Source organism: Bombus impatiens, unplaced genomic scaffold (genome assembly GCF_000188095.3).
Source record: "Bombus impatiens unplaced genomic scaffold, BIMP_2.2 scf_0487, whole genome shotgun sequence".
Classification (NCBI taxonomy): domain Eukaryota; kingdom Metazoa; phylum Arthropoda; class Insecta; order Hymenoptera; family Apidae; genus Bombus; species Bombus impatiens.
In genome coordinates, this window is record NT_176906.1 from 907,212 (window position 1) to 932,964 (window position 25,753).

The window sequence follows — 25,753 nt, forward strand, 5'->3', positions numbered from 1 at the left end:
AACGGTCAGCCTATCCATGAATGACTTCATTTCGTTAGCTCAACACGAGGACTACCTCGAGAACGTCGGCTTTAAACAGCGACGCTTCGTACCCACCGAAAGCTTGTCCTTCGATCCAAAATGACCACATCGTCGTTGCAATCCCTGTGGAATGCAGCTTGACGAGAATCTACGGAGTTGAAACTTCGGTAGAAGTGCATAGTGGCTTTTATTAAAAATTGTAATTCGAAGCTTTGTTGCGTCATTACTTGAAATGAAAAATGGCTTCATTTGAGAGGTTAGGATTGTAAAGGAAGAAATGTATTCCTTTGAAGTCTCAATTTAAAAGCAGCTCTGACGTATCGAATTTCTGAATTTTGTCAAGGATCCCACATAAAATGACGACACATTCCGAATAATAACCAACATATTAGGAAACACGAGTTGCTTCTATGTTGTAAAAGAACATAGAAGCAATTTGTATTCTTTTCGAGAATATAAATGTTTATCCTTATGGACTGTTCAGAATATATGAATAATAAACTTATTTATATTAACCTGAGACTATGCCTTCAATTCTTAAAATATATATTAAAAACAGTTTCGATCTCTCCTCGAATTTCAATTTCATCTGTTCAAATATCCTTGACACGCAATACAAAAGTACCTTTCAACTATTAATAGATCCTCGAATGAAAATACCTATCACCTATTTTTGCTTCGTTCCACGCTCGATCTGTCCTCGATTAATCGATCTCGGTCTACAAAAACAATTTTCCCCAAGGATACCTGCCTCGAAAGATTTCTGTGGAATTGTATACCCGTTTAATTCGTGGGTAGAGACGTCACTGGCGCACGCGACTTTCAGCTGATCCAGGCTTACCTGCGCAATGCGTCCGAAACTGCGATACATGCATGTTTCGCACGCACCTGTTCGACGCGGTTCCGCAGTGACGCGATTAACACCGGAAACAGAAATGTCACTGGGTCAAGAGGTTTCGATTCCAATTCGAATTAAATTCAATTTCGTTTCTTAAAGCTCCGGTTCTATTGCATGGATTCTACATATTGATCAAATAAAAAATATCTACGCGTTCATCTTACAGACGTTTTTAAAACGATCGAAAAATAAACGAGCACGAGTTGCTTTCTCTGGGTTCATTTCTCTATCCTTTCCACGAATCGATAATTTTTTAGCAGTCTGACCAATTATTGGCTTAATCAGCCAGCATGGCAATTTACATTAATCATTTGTACGCCATGGCCCAGCGAACGTTTGTGGGTCAAGGGAGCCGCGCAACTTTCGACTCGACAGTGCAAAATTCACCTCAAGCTTTATGAATAGCTTCCAATGATGTTCAGGATAGTTCTCCGTGAAATAAACTTAATTTATAATTCTTATTAATCTTACACGACACTGAGCTTTTCTTGAAGATACGTCGAGGAGAGAACAAGAATCGAACGTCGAGAGAACGTCAAGAGAAAGTGCCAATGCAATGACGATCCTCAACTCGAGTGGATGCAACGTCACGGAAGCACTTTCATTAAATTACACGTACTTGCTGGTAGAGTGGCTGATTTATGGTATGGAAGCTTGTAAGAAAAGCAAGATCAGCACGATCACGTAAAGCATAGAAACGAAGCATATCATCGGTGCACACGATCCAGCTGTCAGCAGCTGCTCACCTCGAATTACTTTCGTAAACGAGCACTGGTCACTCATCCGATTCAGTCAGTGGCAGCTGACCAATCGGCGATTCTCCATTGAAAAAAGCACACCGTGTTCGAAAAGCTGCGCACACCGCGTCGCGCGACGCACGCTGCGCTTGTGCGTGTTCGCAACTGCGACGCACCTGTTCCCTTGGCAGTGACGTAACACAAATCCTGGCCAGGGGTGCCCCGATTTAGATGTCTCCACTAAAACTATCTTCGACCGTAAACAGAAAGAAATGGTAAAAACGACGCGATACTTGACAACCAAGTTCGAGACTTGAAGAACTCGCGAGAGGATCCTGCGACAAACACGGTTCCGTCTCAAACACGTCCCGACGTCGAGGGCGTCGCGACGGATTAAAGGCCGCATAGGTGGCCGCCGTGTCGCCATGCGCCGCGCCACCAAGCCGGCCTCCGCGGGCTATCATCAGATCGATAGAAATAAGCTGACTCTCGTATGCTTCCACCACTCTCGCCACCGTCAGCCCCCGATCTCTCTACAATAATCCACCCCTTAACTCCTACTCGACTTTTCCCCTATCGTGGAAACGGGGCCAAACGGAGGGAAGTTTTCGCGGAAGGGCTGCCACCCCTCGCACTTTCCGTTTTTCCGTACGTCTAGAGCTTCCGATGTTTTGTCTCGTTTTTAGGGTGGTTTATTTTAGGCTGCTGGATTTCGGAGGGTGAGATGGGGGAGATTAGAGGCTCATTAATTGGAGGGTTGATAATCATAATGGTGTTACTCAGCCTGTTGCGTGTTCCCATGAAATAATATTTATTACTATAAAAAATTGGTCATATTTTTTCAAATTATGAAAACGTATCGTGGTAGAAAATAAAGTAATTCTCAAAATTTTCATTTACACGATTACGATTGTCAATTAATTTGTGGAATTTGTGGATAGAGAATTATTTGAATATCTAGACAACTAAATTAATGTCTGTGCAGTTCTGATAAGGTGATTGGGGAAAACGGAGAATTTACAAAAAAAAAGGAGAGAATGAGTTGCTTTTGTTCGACTTGATTACCCAATTGTATATTTTGCAAATTCTCATTTAGTCATCGTATCGTATCGAATGAATGATCGTCTGCTGATTCAGCATAGTAATCAAACAATACTTGTCACTGAATATGATTAACATATCACATAGGTGTCTTTCTTCGTCTTTACAGAAACCACTCTTGATCCACAACAGGACACAATCGTGTTTTTCAGGAAATTCAGTATACTCTGGATTAATAAACATAGAAAAAAGTCTGTTCGTACAAGAATGAATGAACTATTGAATGAACGCGCCAATGAATAGACACACTTGACCGACATTTTGACGGAACAACCTCATATGCATCTACATCCGCTCGCTTCAATGACGAACTCTGAGACAAGCGTGTATGGGATTTGTACAGGCGTGGATCGCAGTTAATTGCAACGGCGAATGTAATCGCTGACCAGCCTTGCGAGAATGGAAATTTCACTCGAAGGTATCGCTCCTTCCATTGACCTACTTACACACCGCACCATATGTCGCACATCCGCGTCCGTGTGTTTCAAATATACATACATCATCTGGTTTTCCAAAAGTTCCTCGTCGTGCACGATATACGTGAAATATTTTTGAAAACCGAACGTTCTCTGCTCGAAATTGCATTATAAAATAGCGCTACCGCAATAGATGTGCAAACTTCGCTACTTAATACTCGTTCTTTTTTTTTTTTTTTGTAAAAATTTTATACCGTAAATTGTTAATTTGAAATTCAGAGTTTGTGATTTTATAGATATCGAATAATTTAGTTTTACTGCAAAATGTGCAGGTTTTCTTGCAAAACGATTACCTTTTATGATTTTCTAATTAATTTTTCTAAATTTTATCTAAAAGGCAACGAAGGACGTATCGAATGACGAGGCGTTAGCGAAATATGTCGAGCAAAAGACGTTTAATATCGGGATCAAAATGTCAGCGTGGAGATCTCGTATTATCAGGCAAACACTGGAACACGCTTCAGGGGGATAAAAGCTCACGAGGCGTTCCACGTGATCACGTTCCTGATCTATCTCAAATCTCGTCAAGGAATCACGATCCCCCACCAATATGCTGATAAACGAAGGAAGTCTCCGCTAGTGATAATACAGGGGTAAGTATTTAGAATGCTAATAGTGCAAGCTTTTACCGATAAAGTAATAAAACATCTGCAAGTATTATATTAAACAAATTACTCGACGATCATCTATAATATAATACAAACAATTTTTCCATGTTACTTTACATACAAAAAATTAAAGAAAAGAACTTCAAAGATCTTTAAGATATAGTATATTCCAATATAATAAAAATTTCTACAGTAACTGTCAAAAACTCGTACAGTATTCGATTTCTCAACAGAAATTCTCAACAAACTTCGGGGGAACACAGATTGTTGGACATTATCCTCAATCAGCCACGCGTTAATGGCACTCCTTGGAATTGTCTTAGGAAATCCGGGGAATCCGGAGACATTTGGACCCGGTTGCCTAGCTTTCGTTGAAATTAAAAGTACCGACGAATGTGAGCCGGCAGATTGTACGGCGTACTTCGGGAAAATGGAGAATTACCGTCGAAACAAACTTGTCATTTCATTAAGCAAATGAAAAGGTTCCGTTTTACAAGCGTCGTCCTTCCGGATTACGTTCGACCGGCCGTTTGTGTATTCGTTTAATTAAAAGCATTGCCCAGGTGGACCCGACGACGGCGCCGTCAGTCGACGAACTTTAATCAAGCTGGACTTGACCCAAAAACGTTGAAACAGCACGGCACTAGAGTCACGGCCGTGAAGAGCAAGGAGTGCCATGCCGACCATGCTTTTTGTTAAAAGCACGCTCTACTCGGACAGCCTACTACCCCGTCCTTGAGCCTCCTTCGACAAACTATCATTTCTTCCGGATCCCCTTCTCTCTCTTTCTCTTGCTTTTTTTTCTTCCGTTCCGCAGACATTGAAACGCACTTAGCGACACGTATGAAATGAACACGTGATGATATCGCGAAGGAAGAGTTAAAATAGACATAGGGGTTGGACGCGCGCGAGGTCGGCCATTTCCGGTGCTAGGTTCTTTGTTAATTGTGGAAAACCCTTGACCTTGTCCTCTTGGACACGTGTATACGAACGTCTATTTCGACTAAAATGGAAATAGGAGAATGCAACTATATCGTAGTTTAAAGGTGTAAGTTTATGTTTGAAAATGTTAATTTCGCTTTTCTTTATTTTTCTTTGTATTTTCTTTTTTATCGTTGTACACCTTGGCAAGGTGTAACTTGCCAAGTTACAACTGGCTCTTGACCGTAACAATCGATTTTCGTTGGTTGATTATTTGCAAATTTTCATGTATCTATGGGAAATTTAGAAGTGCAAAAATGTATAGAACGTACGATGTACACGGTATACAAAAATGCATAAAGTATCCAAAGTATAGTATATATTATGATGTATAATGAAACAAATCATCGCTTAGGTTTCACTTGTTTAATTGTTTTTATAAGAATATCAATTTGCACAAATTTCCCCACAAATTTGCACAAATCAGTATACTGATTATGCACGTTGGAACTCGACTAAATAGATGGTATCGACTTTATCCAATGCATAGTTTGACGGAAGAAGCCTGTTTAGATTTTGTGTCAAGATTTCGCAAAAAATATAGCTACTTTATTTTCTAGACGCGTAAAGTTTCGTAATCTCGTATAATTGGTGGAGATTGACAAACAGCTAGGAGAGAATTTTATTTTTTACTGTCGAGCCACGGAAATAATTTGATCACGTTTTACACGACAAACTGCGGAAGACGTCTGCCAGCCAGAAGATGGAAATAGACCTGAAAATTCGAGTTCCGTGCCAGTTTCAAGACTTTAATAGGATTACGGGCGGTGTATCCTGAAGTTCGGCAACGAAATACTTTGACGATCACCGTCCCCAAGGTATGTCTACAAAAACTTCTTCCTGGTTGTGTGTAAATTATATTGATTAAAAATCCTGTTTTAAAAATCTTTGAATCAAGGTTAAAACGATATACGTTGATCTAATTTCCATTTCGGTTTTTAAAATTTTTTTTCGTTGATTTTTGTATTTAAAAAAAGGTATGTCGATCTTTAAACTATATTACACAGAGGTGATTTGCAACGATATTGGAAGAAATTTTTGTAATATCGAGAAAAGATATATACGTTTGTGTGTAAAAACGAACAAAAAAAAAAAAAAATGTTATCGATTTAAATAAATGAAAAAGTATTTCCCAAACATCACCAACGGATTTAATTAAAAATTTTGGAAACGAAAAAGAGAAGAAAGATTGAGCGTACACGTGGAACGAATGAAAAAGGTGCGCAAGAAAGAAAGGATTGATCACCTATTGAATATATTGCGAAAATATAACTATGAAACGTGGAATTTCGCCACGGCAAACAAAGTGCCACTCTAATAAACCGTGATTACGACTAAATTGATCGCAACAGACGGCCGTAAGTGAATTAAAATATAACTACAACTGCTCGTTCCGTTTATATGGTTCTTCAATAGGAAAAGTATTAAAATACACGCGAAATGTAAGGAATACCGCGAACAAAGATATTCGATATCTATTGTGATATAACGACTGTATTTATCACGGAGCAAGAATTCGGTTTGGAAATTTAAATTGTAGACACAACAAAATCGAGTTGAAAAGTATATAAACCCCTACGTTTCGTTTCATCAATCACGAATAGAAAAAGCGTGTGACATTTATCGTACGAAGAGTGTATAACGTAAAATGGACTAAACGAGGGCGAGACAGATGGGGATATAAGAAACGAACATAAATTCGAGTCTGTTTTTACCCGCGTGGAATCGTTGATAGAAGTAACGCCCCCTAAAATCCAACCTAAAATCCTCTCTTGTCTACCCTCGTCCGAGGCTTTACGCAACATTTGAGATGTTTCCTCGATTAAGATGATTCGCGTTTCTTCCCGGGATTCTGATCTGCATGTTTATAACAGACATTTCATTCTCGTCTATTATACGCTTTTGTAGATCCTTTCGTTACGAATTAAACGGAACAGGAAATATCTTCTGAAACTTCCTAATATCTTAAGCTATTACAAGCTTACTTTTACCTATTAACTAACTGCCGTTATTTTATTATCTTTCATTAACTAATACTTAGTTTGTAAAAAAATGAGGAAAGAAATAATAAATGGAAAAATAATATTAAAATTTCTATTAAAGAAACAGAAAGATCTGTGGATATTGTGATTTATATTTTTGATTAAAAATTTGTTAGAAATATGGTAGTATATGCCTTTTCTATTACTACAAGTTTACTGTCTTTTTATAGCTGGAAGGATATAGTTTTGATCCAAAGTGGAATGTTTTACGAGTAAAAGCTTGTGAATGTAGACATTTTCCAGTTGAAGGACCTCGGAATAAAAGACTTCTTTTCATGGTCACCGATGTCGTAAGTATTATACTAGGTTTGTCGATGTGGGACGGTGTCTCGAATCCCATAAAATCACGAGCGTAACCTTAAGCGAGATTAGGGGACCGGGTTCCCGCATTTTTCTTTCCTTTTGCGATCCAGGGCAAATATTTGCGCCTGACCTGGGTCAACCGATTCTCGTATTGAATAGGATATATAGCTGTTAGCTCAAGTTTTTCTAACCAGAGATATTTCTTTAAGAAACTTGGCTTTATCATTATTTGTCACTCTTTCACTCTTTTATTTTATTCATATCTGATCATCTTGATATGACGTCATAACATGGCATTCCGTTGTTTGCAAGTATCGATTAGTAAATCTCCTCTCTTTTTAATGCTTGCGTAAATTTGTCGTATTATCCGTCTAAACGCGATAAAAGAAGAGGATCAGGAATTTTCTGATGCGTCACGAAATGTCCCGTAATATAGGAAATTCTCAAGTTCAGCTATATTTAGAAATTTAGTCAGTAGTCTATGAATATTCGTTTGAGTTCAAAGAAACCAGACAAAGATGTTCCGTACTTTATTCTTTTTCTACATAGCTCAAGTATCGTATCCCAAGAGGAATAAAGTCAAATCTGACTGATTCAATTGAACTAATGAAACTTAATCCGCGATAGTCATTCAAAGGGTCCAACGAAACAATAAACGTTAAATAGCCGTCAATAGACCAGAACGTAACGTTAACGAACGGTTTGAGAGACAAGCGTCTCGTTGACGATTCAGCTGTTAAATCGTTTGATCTCGTTTTTGTTAGGGAGTTAGATTCGAAACGCTGAGAGAATTTCACGGCGTGACACACGTCGAAGTGGTATTGCTTGGAGTATCTAGGTTAAACGGTTGCCCGTGAAAGGAGAATGATTATTAGAGGTGAATTTTCTCAACAGTACATCGATCGGAGATCATTACCGGCCCTCGCGTCATGTAACTCGAATCTTCTGCAATTATTTCGCGACAGCAAAGACAATTTCACCCGGTTTCCTTTGGACGAGGAATCTCGAAAGCGCGTCATTATACTCTATCGTGTTCGTGAATCGCGGTTAATCTCGTGAAACTGTGCTGCTATACCAGGCCAATCCGAAATCAGAATCAAACGTTTCAAATTTAAAATTCTTGAAACTCGCGAATTAAAAATGATTTAAATTTAAAAGATCGCAAATTCAAAATCTAAGAATCTAAACGCTCAAAATTTAGAGGTTCAAAAATTGAAAAATTTGAATTTGAGCAGAGTATCTAGTTAGGTTTAATGACGATTATATAATGAGCCTGACCCAAGTCTTACGCATAAATCTACGATGGTCCAATGAAATTTCAAGCTCCAAAGCGATATTTTTCGAACTTTCACAGAAGCTATTGTATAACGAGTTTTAAACGGTATCCTAGATAACTAATGCGAACTTGAAAGCAACGTTTAACCCCGGTATTAGAGAAACGTCTCCAATCCCAGGAAAAAAGGGTACTTTCGGCAAGGACGTAAAATATCGACGATCCAATATCGGCGATCCAGAAAGCCTAATCCAGAATTCACCCTGAAATCGCGCGTAATTTCTCAACTTGTCGCAGCTTTCCACGAACGTCGATCAGTCCGGTAAAAACAACGCGTGACACGTGTAAGATGGGTTAACGACTGCTCAGCAGTTAGCAAGAAAACGTCGCTTCGCGAGCAATTACGATGGCACGAAAATGGTTGCGATAGCATCCCTTCCGGGGATTAGACTCGCGGAAACCATTTCGTTTTGATTTGTCGCAAATAAAAACTGTGTCCTTTATAGAATGGAACAACCAAGAGAAGAACGTTAGTACGTTAAACGTACCTTCTGTACAGCTTGCCCCTGAGAATTCTACGCCCTAGAGTGGCGAAGGGTCGTAGCGGAAAGATCTGTTGCTTGTTCCTCGTCATATCCATCGATCTTCGATTATTCTTCGATCACTAATCACACTTCGCATAAGTATTATCCATTGTAATTTAATTTAACTTTGCGTAATTGTTCATCGACACTATTCAGTTTTTGACGCACGTTTTTCCAGACAATCGGTAACAACAGAATAGGGCAATTATAGCAGATGGCTTTCCATCGGCTATTCCTTCAAACTTTTCAGTCCAGCAACCGGTCGATCGTAAATCTTGCACGCAATCATTGGTAGTCTTTAGCCGACTAATCACTGCGGACACATGTGGCTCTCTTTAATCCATCGATTTATACCGTCTCATTAAATCCTGCTTAAACGACCGCCGCTATGCAGTTTCCCTATTTGCCAATACAGTCACCACATTTACTATCCCCCCGCGAGAGTTCGATTCTTCTCTCTTCCTCCGCTTCTTGTTCCTGTCGGCGCAGCTCGTGCCACCTCCGGTTTCGCGCTCTCAGTCACGTTGCCACCGTTCTTTTCCTTCAGCGAACTGGTTCGTCCGGAATGGGTATTTTTAGTTGGCAGCCACGCCGAGCCTGTTTATGGGGTCAACACCACGTGAAACACGCGCCCATGCGTTCATCGACTCGTGGAATCTCGATAGGCCAAATTCTAGATGAATCCATTTTCTTGGATCCTCTTGTTACCGATTGCTCTCGTGACTCATTGACCTCGGGACTCAGAATTTCACGCTTTGGCTGTTTCGCTAGTCGTTTTGCTGGATAATATATGTTCTCTAGCAATTTCTATGCAAACACTTCACGGTGACACTCTCTGATTGATAATCAAACACTTTGCAACTGTTTCTCACTGGTTGCCCGTGCAACGTGATATGATAAAAGGAAATTTTAAACGAAAACGTTTTTACACAGAAGCTTCGTTTCGTACGTCTGTTTTCGACACACGGTAGCCACAGTTAAACGAGACAAGGGGACCTGGCTGAAAATTGAAATTATCCGTAACTCCTTTGTACTGAGGGAAACTCGACAGAAGGAAAGGTAATTTTGCAGCGGAGATTAAAACGTTTACTCGCACGGGTATTGTTGTCGCGCGGCGCCACGCCGATGGCGATTTTCAATGCGCGATCTGTTACGACGATTAATTGACTGCGCGAATGGAATTTCAAGTGGATGTTGCCAGCAAGAAAATTGCACGTTGCAGAGGTGCGCGAGATTGAAAGCGCGCGGACAATATCGAAAGCTCTTTCAACGGCTATTTGCAGTTAACTAAAGTTCCGATAAATCTCTGGATTTTCATATACCTATATTTTATAATATATAATATTTTTCCTATTTTCTAATTATTGATTTAATTATCAATCCCTGACGAATAATATACAACAATCATAAGATTCGTTTAAGCAATGGAGCCTGATCAATGGTCCTATTCTACAGATTAGAAAGTTGATATTTGAAGGACTTAAACTGTGACGGATTCAAACATACGGTTAATGAAAATTTTTAAATGAAACTGTCTCGCTAAGCCCAACGCGTTCGAGTGTTTCGCAAGTCGTTTCCTTGCACGGTAAACGTTGAAGGAATTCTAACCACGAGCAGACAGTCGAAACGTGGTTTCCGATTTTATTACGACTGCAAACAAGGTGTCGAACTGCTGACGTTTAAATAGAAGACGTTTGTTCGATTTACCGTAAATTTTTCCGTGACACCTCCATGAAACGTAGAAAACGAAGAAAAAAAAAGGGGGAAGGAAAACGCTTTCAACGCGTCGAACTCATAGAAATTACGCAAACAGAATGCAAAAGCGGGAAAATCCGAATTGCAAAGCGACCAAAGGCGATACTTCTGGCGTCGAAGCGGAAAACGAGTAACGTCCTCGTCGAACAAATTGGAAAAGCAAATACGAGCATTCAGTAAATTCGCCAGAATTTCATGACTGTTTTTCTGCTACTCGCGTGAATTAGCTGCGTGTCCAGTGATCGTACTGCAAGAATTACTCTAGACATGAATAATTAATAGATCAACACGTATTTAATTGATAGTTTTTACGACCTGGTCCCATTTGAAATTCCAAGTTTCATTCACGCGATTCGAAACGTTCTATAGGTTGCTAATTTTGAAAATAAGGGCAAGCAGGAAGGGGGACGGGACAAAAATGCACGGTTTTAATCTCGTCATGAAAGATTGCGAAAGTTCGATTAACGAATCAAAGACGACAACAGCTATCGAATATTAATTAAATATATCTAGATCTCAAGGTTTGTCAGAGAAATCGATGACTAAATTTAGATTGATTAAGGACAGACACCATCTTGGCGTTGATTAACAAATTTCTCCCCTCACTACTTCACTCTCATCCATCACATTTCCCAGACTACAATAAATGGCCAAGCATCACTGAAATCACTGCAACCTTAATTTCCTCTAAACACGCTGAGAAAACCTAATCCTACCCTGGACCCTCTTCACACTAAAACCATTATCAATCTTCGTCCACTTTCACTTGCCTAATTTCCTCAGAAAATCACAAACAGATCAATCACTCAATTTGCATGAAAAACAAGGATCAACGAACCAGTTCTCTAAGTATATAGAAGCTGGCACTGCAGTCTTTAAACAAAAGAACTGTTCTCCGTTTTCACCTATTATCACTCGACGGGTTTCCTGGTGTTTCGTAATACACGCACCAAGATAATTTCGCGAATTGTGGTGCGATCGTTTGACACTTGGTCAAGGAAATATACACGACGAGCTGTTCGAAGCCGGCTGAATCGTTCAAGGACCCTCGCGGCACGTCGGTCGTTCCTCGAATGATAGATATGCCTGGCTTTCCGCTCTTTCTCCCTTCTCTTCGACGGCAAGAGGGCCACGCGGCAAGGAGACGAGCGCGTCTTACGTGGCTCTCGTTCCTTCTGCTCGAGCGGCTTTCCTATGCGTCACCAGTACACGACCGATCTCCACCCACGTTAACCGGTTCACGGGGAACGCCTAGTGTCCCGACCTCTCCGACTACCAGCCCTGTCATGACAACGATCTCTTCGTGTCTTTGCTCCGCTCTTTGTGTACACCGCGACATCCAGTAGCAATAAAAAATATGCACACCATTGTATTCATTATAGCAGCGTTTACATACTAACTAATTAGGTTCAAGTATATTACATTTTGGATTATTTGCCAAATTTGCTAACTGTACAAAATAAGAAGTAGGAAAAATTGATGAAATAATATGAAAGAATTAATTAATCAGCTGAGTCGAATTTAAAAAATTTAAAGAAGCAAATTTAGCGACTTCGGCTTGTGAATGGCTCGTATTAGTACACAAATTTCACTATATGCACCTTGTTAGAAAAAAAAGAACGCTTCGTTGGAAATAATAATTGGTACCATATAAGAGTAATAGTTTTTGTCTTTCTGTTTGTAATTCGTTTGTTGAGAAAATTAATAGCCAACAGTGATGCAGATTAAATGCGAAATAGGGGCTAGAAAATAAACTTTTTCCTAGTTCTAATTTGTAATTTATAGAATTAATCAGAAGATTGGAAAGGGCGAATGCAAGAATAGGGTGAAAAATTATATACAGAAATAGAGAAATCACGGGAAGGAGAAGGAAAAAGTGTGAAACTAATGAAGTTAGGGTCACTGTACATATAACTTAAGAAGTAACCTTGAATTATCCGGGATCGTTCAAGGCTGTCGATGGTAAAAGTCATTTCGTACATTCTTCGACACCTGACTGATATTTATTACAATCGATATCCTTGATCTTAACTGCAATTATCGAAGCATAAAGATATAACAAGGATAAATCAATGGAAGGAAAATAGAGACATAAATCCGTTCTTTTATGTTTCCGGAATTTATTAATAACAATTCTATAAAGAAAATAGGTATCGGGGAATATTCTTACCGCAAATATAGTAGAAAATATCACTCGATTATTCTCGTCCTCACGTTGAATATCCCTCGTTTATTTTTATTATGAACCTCTCTTCAAGCATCGAAAATGTCGTAAACTTGAAAAATTCTTGTGAAACTATCTAAAGAGAAGTTAACCAGTTGCTCGACGACAAGATTAATATTAATTTCTTGTGTAAACGGCGTAGATAAGTGAGAGAGTCTTCACTTTCAAATCAAGCGGGAAAGCGTTCACGCGTGTTTAGGAAGCGATTATGCTCGCAATGGACTATCGGCAAGGAGGCGAAAGGAGAGGATAGCGCAAACTTATGGCTCTTCGTACAATTTTCCCGCATAAACGACCGCGACGAAGGTTAACCACGAGGCATACGACTAACTCGTTAAACGTAGGCAGAGATCAATGCAAGGCGCGGCAACTCGCTTACAAATTTATGAGATTAGTTTCACGTTGATTAGATTGCGCAGCTTCCATCGTGTTTTAAAGTAAATCGAAGTAAGTGCTTTCGTTACGGATAATGTAACATCATAAACCTTAATTTCGATGTCTGCCGTTCATTGATGAAGTTCTCTCGTAAGATTATTAAACGTTACTTGCGCCTGCTGGTAAACAATTATTTGTAGCAATTGAGTTTTATCATGATTTAAAAACGTTTTTACTGATGTTGATGAAAAGCTGTGAATTTATAATTTAATTATTAGGTCGTCCGAAAAGTTTGTTTCGTATTATTAGGAAATAATGGATGCACAACATTTTCCGTTTTATATTATTTTATCGAATTGCGTATGATCTATTTTGTTGTATCAAGATAAAGATTACAACGTTCGACAGATTAGGTTTCATGTTTGTATAAAGATGCATCGTTGTAAAAGACGAGTCTGTAAAAGAAAGACACTTTTGATGAAATATCATTGTTCGGGATTTTGAGTGATACTCGGTTTATGACTCAGACAGCACATTTACTTATTTTGGCAAAGTTCAAAGTTTCCACCTCTCAAGTTGTAAACGATACGGACTTCATCAAAAGGTTAACACCTTAAGTGCTCGATGAGTCCGCTCTAAAGTAAACATCGGGTATGATTCAGCAACTCCAGAGAAGATTGAAAGGAATTCATTGACAGCTCATAAAAACCATTGTGATAAGGAAAACCCCAGGACGGAGAGCTAGTATATAAGGACCAGGCGAAGCTTCTTCAGGGAGTCTTCAAACAGTCTTCACCACACAGTCATACTCTTCGTGTTATAATAAACAGTGTAAATAAATCAACTAAACATAACATTACTCTATATCTTTAATCTACCTTCACCTTGAGCGTTAATAGCGTTCATGATTCGCGATATCAACCCATCAGTTGCAACCTGACTGATCGCCACTTAGTTGACAATTCACAACAATCATAACGTCAACATTTTATTTGCGAAAAATTAAAAAATAAAGGAATTGTAACACACGAATAATGTTCTTAGAGTTTAAATACTTGCAATTAATGAAATATAAAAGAGATAAACTCTTACTTCAGAAGAATTCAGAAAAGGTTTAATCTTTCTTTAATATCCACCCCTGCGGTATTCAATAAAGATCGTTATCACAAAATAAATACAATTTAAATTCCTCAATAATATAAGATCTGTTTCTAAATAATACAAAATATATCTACAAAACATCGACGTCCATTTGCGTCTGCAAATGCAACGAAGACAGCCAGAAAGTCTAATTCAAGCCCTCTCGAGCGAACTTCTACCCATGAACCAGTTCACGCTGCGGTTCAGTTACAAACCGTTGCTTCTCGCGAACGATGAGACGCGAAAGTTTCGCCGCGTTGCAAATCGGCGCCGGCTGTCGATGAGAGTGAAAGTGTACAGAAGCGTAACAGAGCTTGGAGGAAAAAAGACGCGAAGAAGCTCTGTCACGCTTGAGGGCACGTCGATAATTCACACTGTACAGGTTCTAGTTATAGCTATAGTCCATGAGAATAATTGATAACGCGGTAGACAGTTTTCACGGCCTGTGCAAGGATGAACCACGATGAGGGAAACGCCAGATTCGTCGAGTGATTTCGAATTTCACGGAGCGTAATAGCGATGTGCTCGTGGTTGGCCGTCGTGAATCGCGTACTAACGAGACCATTAGACGTATGTATGTACAAAACCAAGCAAGAGTTAGCCGGCGTAATTTCAAGGAGAAACCTCGAAAGAGTAGAAATCCATCATGATCTCGTTCTCGTTGCACTGTGCGACACACGCACGCTGAAAATATTTCGTGGTTTGGAATGTATGGAATTTGCCTCGTTACTTTTGCATTAGGATGAATGATAAAATTTTTCAAGCACGTTACGAGTAATTTCCCATCAATTTCGTTCAGGTTTGTACGTTTGAGAATGACTAAGCTGAATCTTTGTTTCCTTCGTAGAACTCTTCAAAATAATATTGTATAAATTTTGATTTGAATTAACTTTCATTCCATTTTCATACGACTCTTTATTACTTATTTGTCATTATATGTGTTGCTAGAAATCACAAAATAAAATCATCTTGCAAAAATCCACCAGGAAAAATAGACATATTTAGGTTAATAGGAAAATAAATAATCTTGTTTTTTAATAAATGCCATAAAAAAATTCCGACATCTCGTTTTACAACAACTCGTAAACATCGTTGTTACAAATGTTTCAAAACATAGTAACAACTATATGTTTTGTAGCATTTCAAGACTGGCACCGAGTGAAACGCGGGTGGCTAAAAACGGCTCGTAAAAAACCGTTGAAAAATTATCGCCAGAGCGCGAAGAGTTCGCGAAATACCGTGTTAAATAACGGCCAAAACAATTCCCGCGAAATAACGGATTAAAGGAGATTCACATGGGGTGCGTGGCGACTCCACGGCCGAAAGAGAATTTCTCGCGAGAGCGGAACAAGAATAAATGAGAAAAGGGGGCCGGTGAAATTTTCACCGGCGATCGCGATCCTCGAAATCTTTCGTGTTGCTCGGACGCGACTTCGACTCGTAAGCAACGCATAATCTTGCCCGGTGATCGTTTCGAGGCTTGTTGGTGGTGCGAAAAACGCAGAAAGGCGGAAGGTTAAAAAAACAAGAATCGAGAAGGGAATCGTAATGCTTTGCTACCATCGTGCAATAAAACGAATGCAGGTACATTTGTCTTTCGAAATTTTTACGATTACCAGGAATGCGGAACGCGTCTTTACGACAAGGAAAATTCTCGGATCTGCGATTGCAGTGTCGATTTGATACCGATTGATACGTTTCTGTTAGCTGTCAATTTGAGGAATCAATGTTTGAGATATAGATGGCTAATACATAATCTTCTGCTAGATCTAGATTCGGCAAGGTGATAATTTGAAGAATGGCTTGTCTTCTGATTTAATTAAAAAGTTCTAATGAGAACGAATTCGAATACTTGAATAATTAATACTTGATCGAGTTGAATGCTTGATTAATCTAAATAAAGCATAAAGGACAAAGGATTAAATTAATAAGAAACGTGGTATTTTAAGTAGATGGTATACCTTTCTAATTTTTTCCCCTAACATTTTCTTCGCCTTCGAGAAAAGAGGCAGCAGAGAAACCGATCGGCGCATATGCGTTTCCGAATAGAGCTAAAGCGTTACGTATCCAACTATTTTCCAACCAACTTGCTCGGCTCACGATTACGCGAAAACATTTCGTAGGAAACGTTTGTCGGCTCAATGCAAATTGAGTTCAACTTTCTTCCCACTAGCAATTGCGATAAACAAAATGCCCTGACTCTTCTATGTGAAATACTCTCGAACTCGCGAATAGACAAAATAAACGATTGGAAGAAGTGTCATTTCAGCAATTCTCCAGAACCGCGTCGAGATGAAACGAATTCGAAGATAGTATTACCGCATGCCTTGCATCAAAACGAAACACATCGATGCCATTCTTGCAATTTTTCCTCACGTATTATCTTCACACTCGATTAACCACGCGTTGCTGTAACGCGTCCGTTAGCGTTAAGATCGTGATTACGACCCGCCTGGTTGGGTGAAAGCTAGGAAAGTCACGCGACCACGCCGAACACGAATTCGCGTAGTATCTCGTGCCGACGAATTTTTTCAATAGAAAAACAGAGGTACCGATGGCGCGACGTGGTTGTAATACCGGTCGATTCTGTTACCGCGGCGAGACTGCGTGTGCAAGTAGTCGACAAACAACCTTCGTCTCGTTCCATCGTACTTTCTACCTTCGAGGCGATCGAAGGCTCGCGTTGCCGGGACTCTCGCCTCGTCATCAGGCAAGGTAACGCGCGTCGAACGTCTGCCAAACGATCCTCTTCGTCGACGCGGTTATAGCCTCAGTGCACATATATATATATATTTAGAGTTGAATGTGAAATATCGATTGTATGCTCGACGTGGATGGGTATAGTCCTGAGAAAGCCACGGCATTCTACTTTATTTGAGAAGCATTTCGAATATGGTTTTAGAATGATTTTGACTGCGTTCAATTAACTCTGTTGCATTCTTTTGTTCGTATATTGGAAGATATATTTTATTTTTTTAATTTTAACGTTTGAAGGAAATTATTTTGATAAGGGTTACTTGGATTTTATGTGGTTTATGGTGTACACATATAATTTTTGGAGAATCACGTTCTGGTAAGCATTATTTGGCTTTTATATAGTCTATATGCATACATGTAATTTTTGTAGAAACAGTTCTTGGTAAGGGATGGAAAAACATCAATTTTTGAAGACACATCTTTTAGTGCAGTTTGTATAAATTAAATGTTGAAGACGATGAGATTCAATGAGTAAAGACGAGGCTAAAATTGATTAAACCGCGCATGAAGGAATTTTATGAACAACGAACACAGTGATTTCATTATTCCGTTGCACATAAGAAACGAATGATAAACTGTATCTTTATGTGGGTGTCGATTATATAAACGCAGTCCGTAACACATGAAAAAAGCCAGGTGTTGAGTCAATTATATCCTTTCCGAAATAAAATACTTATTAAGATCCCAGTTTGTAACGAATGTAATGTTAATCTTATTAAAATTAAATTAAACGTCATAGAGTCTGTAATTATTGCTATTCATCTACGAAGACCTTGGCGTCAACTAATTACTTATTTGACCATTTTACGCCGTAAAACAGTACCATTTGTAGGCAAGACGAACTTGTATTCATTATAGATAAAATCAAGTTTGTCGGGGGATTCATGATGTCAGATACGGTCGCGCGAACACGTCAAATTAATTTCTCGGTGTTCAACGAAGAAAATCGAGACAACAAAAGCAAGACGGGAGCCGCCGTGGTGCTAGTATCGTGCAACATCGCGGCTATGCATTCGAACGGAACGTAACGGGCATGACGGGAAATACCGTACGCGTACGTGCGCCGAGAAAGTGCAGTTGCAACTGCAGCTGACGCCTGCAGTGGGCACCGAACAATTCCCACTGTTCTAACGCGGTGGCTCCGTTACAAGAAAGTACAAGATATCTTGAACGTTCTGCCAACTATTTCTCTTTGATGAATTTCACGATTATTCTCATGTATTTAAAATCTGATCGAGAATAAACGCAGGTCACAGGAGAAATGTATGATAAATAACACTTTTGTTGATATTTTGATTTTATTGTCGCTTTATGGTTAAATCACAGCATTTTAATGTAACGCAATTGTTGAAAACAATCTGTTGGAGTAAATGATGTAAGTCTTTTAAAAATAGCCAATGATGAAGTTTTGTGGAAACCAAAAGTGTGGTTATTAAGACAATACTTTTAAATTAACAAGGTATATTTCTGATGATGAAAAAAACACACGAATAGTTGTAAAAGCAAATATGGAAAGAATTGTGGTAATATGGAATTGATTGACAACGTATTGTAATTGCTTAAAATTGAAAAAAATAAGGTGTATGACTTATAGCGGTTTTCCCGCTATACCTACAAATAGAATTTAACAAATTTATCTATCAAACAAACGAACACACTTCTATATATGCTCGTACTAACTCCATCCCAGTATTAAAAAAAAAAAAAAATTTCAACGAAGGAAAAAATAAAAATTTTCGCGTGGTTTTACACAATTCACGTGGAAGCTCGTCATCGCTGGTGAAAAAAGACAAAAACAAAATGCACAAAATGGAGACAGCACTTTTTATATCCATTCGCCGTTTGTTAGGAGATAAAGCTCCGAGCACGCGTTCGTTTGTGTTTTCGAACGGCCGTGAATAAGTTAATTAGTGTCCGGGAAAAAAAACACGGCCCGGTAAACCGAGCGACGGTCACACGGATTTTACATACACGACTTTTTCCATTGCTTCCTTCCTTCCTTTCCCGATATTTCTCTCTTTTCGTCCCGATACATATCCCGGCGATAAAAAGTTAATCTCGCTCCGAGGAAATTGCGATCGAACTCTATAAAGTGACTTACGGCCTCCTGTCTCCATTCCTTTGTCTCTTGTTTCTTACTCACTCTCTCACTCTCATCATTCTCTGTATAAAAAATTAAAAACTAAGAGAAGAATAAAAAGAAAACAAGAGGCTACAAGAAACAGAAAGATGGGCAGGAAGAAGTAGAGTGGTGTCTGGTACAACTGAGATTTGCAAAAAGCGCGTTAATAAACTGCGACGCGAGCAGTCAACCCGTAGATTTATTCCTTCTTTCCCGCGGAGGCGTAATCAGTTCTGAGTTATTGTTTAAACAAGACTGGTATTAAACGTAAAACGCGTTAATAAACTTAAGGAAGACGGTTCTAATAACTCTGCATTATAAACTTGTTTCCTTGCGCGACTACAAGATTTGCTCGCCAGCCATTACGACTCTAAGCTGATAATATTTCGATGCAAAAACTGGACGTTAGTATCGGTACCCAAGATCTTTCGACCGTTAGAACGGTGGACGAATGATCCAGCGAGTTGTTCGGACTATCGTGTTTAGCAGGCATTTTTCTTCCGTGTTGATCTCTGATGCAATTAGATAAAGAAAATTCGCCCTTGGCGTTTACGAAGGGACGTGTGAAGAAAAATGTTAGTCGTTGGAGAAGTTCATAGATCTAATTGATGTAGGATTACACAAGGAATTTTATACCAACGGGACTTGCGTAACAAAAATCATAAGATTTGAATAACTTGGAATATGAAACTGTACCTTTTACCAATTATCGTTCCCTCCACCGCTTAAATGGTATTCCTTCGCTAGCTAGTGTAACAAATGTTTGTTCAAAATACATTAGAGGACGAATCTTATCTATTGAGGAATCAAGATATCGTATCTCGATTGCAGCAATATTTTATTGCTAACCACAGACACTTCGATTAACCTTCTACAATTTTTGCATCATAAGAGACCAAGAAAATTGCATAATACCAAAAAGACGTAACTTCACACGTTGCATAAAACCCACATAAACGCCTCTCGTTAATAATAAATTCTTGGAAACCGTCGCACTCAACTATTCAAACAATTATTCTACCTTCGTTTAATAGTTTCACAGATCGATTCTTCGAGGTGTAGTACCATTCACGACATAGGGTTTTCATCGCGCGACGCACTCGCGATCGAGCACTTTCTTCTTCGACACGTACGCGATTATTTTGCGTAGTTTCACAAGCCACGCTACAAAGTTTCGGTCGATTGTTGAACGACGATCCAGCCGGCACTAACGTACGCGAACGTTGGCAAGATGCACGCATAGGAGAGGGGTTCGCTCGAGGTTTCACCCCTCGTGCACAGTCGAGGGGGGAGAATATTCGTTTCAACGTTCTGAACCCTCCAGTTCGACTGACTCGTTCCACCCTCGGTATGGCAGCCCTATGACAGCAGCGATCTTTCCACCGATCCGTTGTCCAGCCGTAAAACCTGCTATTTGTGCGGGCTTCGTTTCGTTCTAGCGCATCGTCGTCCGTTGAGGATCACGCCGCTATTCAATAAGGGATGCAGTTTGATTTTTATTTGGAAATAATTCAGCAAGATCGAGAATAAATTATTTGAATAATGAATTCGGAGAAGTTTGTTCGATAAATCATTGATTTCCATTCGACTGTGTTCAAGGATGTAAGACTATGATAGAATATGTTTATTGAAGTTGGAAAGAATGTAACAACGCTTAAGGTATTTCTTGTCTCATTCTTATTTTTGACAAGATCTGTCATGATAGAGAAATAGTTAATTTGATTACAATGACAGAATACAAAAGATGTTTTGTTTAAATATGTTTAATTTTCCAATATACTGTTGTAAAAAGTGTTTGGAAGGGTACAACAGTGAAGTCGTGCTTTTTCGACGGAACCGGAAAGCATCGATCTTAGGGATTGCGACGATGCGATAGCGAGACAACCAGTAATACGGTCGCCATTCGAATGCTAAATACACAGGCATAGGAGCGGTGTGCCGTTAACCTCAGCGTCACGTATAAAACGCCACGAAGTCATAACGGTTACGGGGACCTTTTCCACCTTGTAGAAGGGGAATGAATTCCGCTTCGAAGAGCTACCAAGGGTTTTCGTCGCAACCGCCCTTTTTATCTCGGGGAAACAGGAACCGCCTATCTTGTTCTGCCAGCTACTTTCGTCATTGGTTCGGAAAATCGATCTGACGGGGTGCGAGGCTAGCATTTTTAATAATCAAATCTGCTGTGATACAATCTGTCTCTCCTGGATTGGCAGTTGAACCGATAGTTAGTTGACGAAAAATGTCGAATATCGAAAATTTCATACAAAGAGGAAGAGATTGTATTACTGTATTACATCATTCTGTTATATTTAAATTATATTATAACCAATTATAAGAAAGAATATAAGAAAGTAAATAAGAAAGAAGATAGAAAGTAAATCGACGATTGAAATAATACACAATATCTTTTTGTCGTTCAATGTGCTTGCCATAGACTCTGATTGTTGAATTCCAATGTTTTGCGCGCCGTGAAATGTTAACGCGGATATACAGATATAGATCAATAATTAAAAATCGATATTAATCATCTATATCGGACGGATTTCAACTGTAGATATTGAAAATTATAATTACGCTGGCTGATATGTACCGCGTATCATTAGCATTAATATACGATTGATATTGTTACGGCAACGTTTCGAACACGAACCATCGACTCACGCGAATCATGTCGACATGCAATAAATTTCATTGTACACATTATACACATCCGAAAATCAAATAAGAGATAATAAATAGATTAGCTATTACAATTTCAATTGCAAATCTTTTATTTCAAATTCCTCCAATCTCAACATTTTAATCTCAAGATTAAATCTCGGAATTTCAACAATTTCAAGTTTTTAATCTTAAACTGAAGCACGTATCGGAGGTTTGATTACGAATTAAAAACGAATCGTGTCCCGTTAGTATTTCACGCTGGAATACTTATCTTAATGGCAAAACCGATGTAATCGAGAAGATACGCGATATAAGCCTTTTTATAACATTATGATAAACTGTAGCTTGGCTCTTAATGCGCCGAAGAGAAACAAACATCTATCGAAGATCTGACCACGAATTAGAAACGAGTACGTCCCGTTACTTTCTCACGTTGGAACATTTGTCGTGATGGCGAAACCGATGCAATCGAACGATGTAAGTCTTGCATGTACCTTTATACGCGTGGCCATCGCCTTTGCGCGATCCGTGTTGCGCTCCTGTGGCATGCCACACATTGTTAGCCGCAGACAAAGCCGTACAACTGGTTCCCTGAAATACCAGGCAGAGAGGATGCGTTCCAAGACTCGTTCGAGCTGCGTAGCGCCACAGTGGCGCGTCGAAAAACGATCAAGACGACCGCCAAGGTCCGTCCCGCGACCTCCACCGCGTAATTTTCAACCCGTTTAATTGGACAGGAATTCGACGCCCGTTTTTCTATCCTGCCCTCCATTCCACCGCTGTTATACACGCGTTACCAATATCGGATTTCGTAGACGTTCCTCATGGGCTTACAAAGTTCGAGTGTTTCGGTCTGAGCCTCCTATAGCACTAGAATATTTCCGATTGTGAGCTCTATTTGCTCTGATACTCGTTACTAATTTAGATTTTCTGGATTCTTAAGTAGAATGTCTTTAAGCACGAGTTATATTCGGGATTATAGTTGGTATTAATTTAAATGAACGACTTTTCTAAATTTGTAAATAAAATATTACGGATTATGAACTCTGTTTTTGATTATGATTAATACTAATTTAGATCAAGGGTTTTCTATATCTTTTTAATTTCATCTAGTTTGATATAGATACTATTTCTGGAGAAACGACGATTTTTAAAGATATCATAGATTGCTTTTTTATGACACTTTTGATATTTTTAAATAAGATAGCCATTGTTAGATTTTGATGTTCTTTGACGTTTAATAATGGGCGAAACGTATTCTTAATCTGTTTCTGACATTCGATAGTAGGACAAAGAGAGTTTACGTTGATACGATCCCCTTGCTAGTCGCTATTGATATTAAACGTCGAAGATGGATTTGCCAGAGACAATGTTACAGAAGCAACTGGATCTGATTGCTTTTGAGACAATCATTTGACGTATTCACTTTGTACCTTCACGTACGTAAGTAGCTATTAAACTGCATCGTTGTGTGATGTATTAAACGACCGGATATGGATGACAGGTGCTTAAAAGACGATCTTAAGAACGATCACATGTTCATGCTGGAGTAGTGGTTGTGAGTAGAAAACGATTTCGAAAATCGTTCACCGAAGGGCACGATACCACGTGGAGACTTGGGTGCACGTGGCAAGATTATGTATTACATGTGTGTGAAATCTTTAAAAGTGTATTATGATTGAGGAGAAACAGAATTAAGTGTGTCGATGAAAAATCGTTTCTTTGATACATTACGTTTAATTCATCTAATCCACTGATCCTATACCCATAAACAGTAATATTATTCTCATCATGAATCTTAATGACGTACTCTATCTTAATGAATAAACTTTCAGAAAAACTATTCTACACATATCGTTTCGGTAAATAAGTAACAAACAAGCAAACACTTGACAATAGAACAAGAATTGAAATTGAAATGTTTTACATGAAAATTGAACTTTTCCGCCAACCTTTTTCATATCGCGTTCAATCAATCAATATTCAACCAAAGCTCCGCCAAAGGTTCTATTTAAAAAATTCTCAACGTTACTCGGGACGTTTCCCTTTGTCGCCGTTGTCGACCATTGTCGCCGCAAAACCGTTCTCCATTCTGGCTGTGAATTTTCCAACGGCGAAACTTCCTTAAACGCTTTTAAATGCGACGTTGAAGACTCAAGCGCTCGCGCCCATCTCATTTACAATTCAAATTGCTGATACATTGAAATTTTGAAATCTAGTTGGCCAAACTTCTGCATGTATCGCCGTAGGCGATTCGAAACTCCGCGCATAGTCTCGCCACAGACAAATTCCACCCTCCGCTGTTATTTTTGCCACTAGTTTTGGTCGGTAATTAACGTTCAACGGAAACACTGGCCTACCGGAAGAGATGCGCGCGTTACAACAGATCCTAGCTGTATTATTTTGCGCCGAAGTCTGGTCGACAACTACATTTTCTCTCTAGGGGTGGAGAATGTACAGTTTTCACTATATGATTATATGATTTAGTATGATACCATAATATATGATTTAGGTCGAGAACTATAAAATGTAATTGAACTCTACAGTCGTTGTAACGGTTATCGTGGAATTTTACGGTTGGAAAATGTCAGTGATTCTTTCCTTTCTTTCTTTCTTTTTTTCTTTCTTTCTTTCTTTCTTCCCTTTTATCTTTTCCTTTTTTTTTTTTTTGGAGAATAATACTTCAAACGGTTGTACATTTTTCTGATATATTTTAGCATTAGGAATACCACACTTCCCTTTTTTCATATTGCTTTTAAGAGCACATCTTGTTTACACCTTAAAAGTAATTGTTAAGGGACAATTTGCTACAATAATATACTTTTACGGTACGAAAAATATATTTATCGTTTCTCGATGTTAAAAACTTGCAGATAATGGCACATTTTAGAGAAAACACCAACTTCTGCTGATCCTTTAACCGTTTGAGTCCCAAGCAGCGCGATCGCGCTGTTTAGGTTTTGTGTCGAAAAGACCCAGAACATTTGATAAAAATTTTTCGTTTGAGGCTTTGTTTTCGAGAAAATCGACTTTGAATTTTCGCTCGATACGCGTGCACTTTATCACGTCTCGTTATAACGGATCTCACTGTAGATCGCTGTCTTGATGAAAAAATTAAAAAAAAAAGAAAATGAAAAAAAAAGAATTTTTATTCTATATTTTCGACTTCTTTTCTCGCGTAGAATCACCCCCTTTCCGCTTGTACCACCAGTTACCAACCACCCTGTATAATAATATAGATGTACTTCATAAAAATAACAAATATAACGAGCGCTATTGCGCCGTATGTTTCTCTACGCAATTGATTACGACAAGCGCTACCGCGCTGCTCGGGATTTTTCGACAGTGTTTTTTCAAAGACCCCTGGGACTCAAACGGTTAATTGGTTGCAATTAAAATTACTCAACTTATCTTTCCAATATTAAAACGCTCACAGAAACATGATTGTATATAATTATTGACCCTCATTATACATATTGATTATAATCAACTATGTACACAATATTATATGTATATCGCAGGTCAAGCGTTAAATCTCAGGTTTTTTGAAATGGAACTGTGTTACGATCGCTATAAACGAGTGGTGCACGAAGCACTCAATTATTCAAGCAACCGGTCGCAAATAATCATCGGAAAGCGGACTAATTCGCGTGTGCAAAAACGTTCGAGCGTGTTTGCGTGTCGGTCTATCTTGA

The 25,753-nt window shown here is 38.9% G+C and overlaps 1 protein-coding gene across 29 annotated transcripts in view; it reads right to left on the reverse strand.

Annotated features, from left to right (window-relative positions):
• Positions 1–25,753, reverse strand: part of LOC100747372 (disks large 1 tumor suppressor protein) — a 537,264-nt gene that overhangs the window by 14,902 nt on the left and 496,609 nt on the right. The gene's annotated exons all lie outside the window — the stretch shown is intronic.